At 42.8% G+C, this 3,605-nt stretch overlaps 1 non-coding gene across 1 annotated transcript; it reads right to left on the reverse strand.

Annotated features, from left to right (window-relative positions):
* Positions 1-3,316: 3,316 nt before the first annotated feature.
* Positions 3,317-3,389, reverse strand: TRNAG-ACC (transfer RNA glycine (anticodon ACC)). Its single transcript has one exon. It is a non-coding gene; the product is annotated as a tRNA-Gly (tRNA).
* Between the last annotated feature and the right edge of the window lie 216 nt (positions 3,390-3,605).

A 3,605-nucleotide genomic window follows, 5' to 3' on the forward strand; every position in this document is an offset into this window, starting at 1 on the left:
GCTATATCAATTTACATTCCCACCAGCAGTGCAAGAGGGTTCCCTTTTCTCCACACCCTCTCCAGCATTTATTGTTTGTAGATTTTTTGATGGCCATTCTGACTGGTGTGAGGTGATATCTCATTGTAGTTTTGATTTGCATTTCTCTAATGATTAATGATGTTGAGCATTCTTTCATGTGTTTGTTCGCAATCTGTATATCTTCTTTCGAGAAATGTCTGTTTAGGTCTTCTGCCCATTTTTGGATTGGGTTTTTTGTTTTTTTGATATTGAGCTGCATGAGCTGCTTGTAAATTTTGGAGATTAATCCTTTACAGCAAAGGTTTTTAACCTGGGGTCCAAACACCCTCTGTTCATGGTTGAGTTTTAGTGTGTCTGTGAATCCCTTGAAATTGCAAATAAATTTCCATAAATGTGATTTTTCTGGAGAAAGAGTTCTTAACTTTCATCAGATTCTTCAGAAATGGGTGTCCCTAAAAGGCTAAGAGCCACTGGTCTGTCCTGTCTCTGACCTTGATCTAACTTGATACACACGGTTCCTTGTTTGTATTTCTAACCAGTAGAGTATGAATTGATTTTGCCAAGGCCTTAACATTTCCTACCATTCTGTGTGTCTCTCTGTTACTTTTGTTCTTTTTTTTTTTTTTTTTTTTTTTTGCGTTACGCGGGCCTCTCACTGTTGTGGTCTCTCCCGTTGCGGAGCACAGGCTCCGGACGCGCAGACTCAGCGGCCATGGCTCACGGGCCCAGCCGCTCCGCAGCATGTGGGATCTTCCCTGACCGGGGCACGAACCCATGTCCCCTGCATTGGCAGGCAGACTCTCAACCACTGCGCCACCAGGGAAGCCCACTTTTGTTCTTTTTGGTTACACATTTTTCTGGTTGGACAACCAATTTCTGGATATTCTTTTAAATCTTTCTTGTGAGCTTTAAGTTCCTCAATGATTTAACTTATGTTGGTGATCCTTAAATATGTCATGACTTTTTCTTTTCTTAAACTATTTTAGTATGGACTGTATAAACATCCAAAAGAGGGACTTCCCTGGCGGTCCAGTGGGTAAGACTCTATGCTCCCAATGCAGGGGGCCCGGTTTGATCCCTGGTCAGGGAACTAGGTCCCACATGCATGCTGCAACTAAGAAGCCCGCATGCCGCAACAAAGATCTTGTGTGCCGCAACTAAGACCCGTGCAGCCAAAATAAATAAATAAATAAATATTTTTTAAAAATCCAAAAGAGCACATGTGAAATTTAAAGAAGAAAATTAAAGCAATTAAAAAGCACCAGGGGGGGACTTCCCTGGTGGCGCAGTGGTTGGGAATCCGCCTGCCAATACAGGGGACAAGGGTTTGAGCCCTGGTCCGGGAAGATCCCACATGCTGCAGAGCAACAAAGCCCATGGGCCACAACTACTGAGCCTGTGCTCTAGAGCCCGCAAGCCACAACTACTGAGCCTGCGTGCCACAACTACTGAAGCCTGCGCACCTAGAGCCCATGCTCCACAACAAGAGAAGCCACCACGATGAGAAGTCTGCGCACAGCAACAAAGAGTAGTCCCCGCTCACTGCAACTAGAGAAAGTCCGCGCACAGCAACGAAGACCCAACGCAGCCAAAAATAAACAAATTAGTTTAAAAAAAAGCACCAGGTCACCATAACCCAGTTCAAGAATTATAATATTGCCAGTATCCTATTATCTATACCACCCTCCCCCCAAAGAAAACCTCTCCCAGAAATAACCACTCTTCTAATCTTGTGATAACCATTTCCTTGCCTATCTTTATAGCTTTTCCATGTAGATATGCATTATTTAGTTCTGACTGTTTTTGAACTTTATATAAATGGAATCATAGTAAATTATTTTTATCTTGCTTTCTTAGCTCAGTATTTGTAATATTAATTCATGTTGCTGCATATAGCTGTAGTTCATTCATTTTTATTGCTTTGCAGTGTCTTTTGTATGAATATACCACAATTAATATATCTATTTCACTGTTGATGGACAATGGATGATTACCTATTAATAGCTGTTAAGAATAACGTCATCTTGGACTTCCCTGGTGGCACAGTGGTTAAGAATCCCCCTGGCAATGCAGTGGACACAGGTTCGATCCCTGGTCCGGGAAGATCCCACATGCTGTGGAGCAGCTAAGCCCGTGTGCCACAACTACTGAGCCTGCACTCTAGAGCCAGCGTGCCACAACTACTGAAGCCTGCGCACCTAGAGCCCGTGCTCCGCAGCAAGAGAAGCCACCACGATGAGAAGCACGTGCACCGCAAAGAAGAGTAGCCCCTGCTTGCCGCAACTAGAGAAAGCCCACGCGCAGCAACGAAGACCCAAGGCAGCCAAAAATAAATAAATAAAAAATAAATTAATTTAAAAGAAAAGAAAGAATAATGTCATCTTTTTCATGTATGTGCTGTGTATGGGCAAGAGTTTCTCATGAGTGTGTACCTAGAATTGGAATTGCTAGTTTGTAGGATATGAGCAAATTCAACTTTATTTAGAAAATGCCAATGATTTTCCAAAGTGGCTCTAGGAATTTAAGTTCTCATGAGCAGTAAATGGGAATTGTTCCACATCCTCAGTAATCGTTGGTGTTATGAGTGTTTTTATTTTAGCTATTCCAGAAGCATGTAGTTGTATCTCATTGAAGTTTTAAGTTGTATTTTTCTGATTATTAATGAGGTTGGGAATTTAAAAATATACTTATTACTATTTGAATCTCTTCTTTTTTTATTATTTATTTTTGGCTGCGTTGGGTCTTCGTTGCTGCATGTGAGCTTTCTCTAGTTGTAGCGAGCGGGGGCTACTCTTTGTTGCAGTGCGTGGGCTTCTCTTTTCGGTGGCTACTCTTGTTGCAGCACACGGGCCCTAGAGCATGTGGGCTCAGTAGTTGTGGCGTGTGGGCTCTAGGACACACAGGTTTCAGTAGTTGTGATGCACAGGCTCAGTAGTTGTGGCTCACAGTCTCTAGAGTGCAGGCTCAGTAGTTGTGGTGCACGGGCTTAGTTGCTCTGCGGCATGTGGGATCTTCCTGGACTAGGGATCGAACCCGTGTCCCCCGCATTGGTAGGCGGATTCTTAACCACTGTGCCACCAGGGAAGTCCCTGGATCTCTTCTTTTGTGAATTGCCTGTCCAAGTGTTTTGCCTAGTTATTATTAGGTTGTCTCTTACTTTTTTTCTTTAAATATTTACTTATTTATTTATTTAGGCTGCGCCAGGTCTTAGTTGTGGCATGCAGGAACTTTGTTGTGGCATGAGGACTTCTTAGTTGCAGCATGTGGTTTCTTAGTTGCAGCATGCAGGATCTAGTTCCCTGACCAGGGATCAAACCCGGATCCCCTACATTGGTAGTGCAGAGTCTTACCCACTGGACCACCAGGGAAGTCCCATGCATTGCTAGTAATTTTTGACTGGATTCCAGATATTGTGAATTTTATGCTGTTGGATGCTTGATTTTGTTGTGTGAAAAGATAAACTGATACATATTAAAATTTTTAAAGTTTATTTGGGCAAAAATCTATTCAAATCAGGTAGCATCCAATCTAGCAGAAAGAAAGGCGCTCTGAGGAGCTGTACAAAATGAAGGATGTTTGTAGGC

The sequence above is a fragment of the Lagenorhynchus albirostris genome, chromosome 20 (assembly GCF_949774975.1).
Source record: "Lagenorhynchus albirostris chromosome 20, mLagAlb1.1, whole genome shotgun sequence".
In the NCBI taxonomy this organism is placed as follows: Eukaryota; Metazoa; Chordata; class Mammalia; order Artiodactyla; family Delphinidae; genus Lagenorhynchus; species Lagenorhynchus albirostris.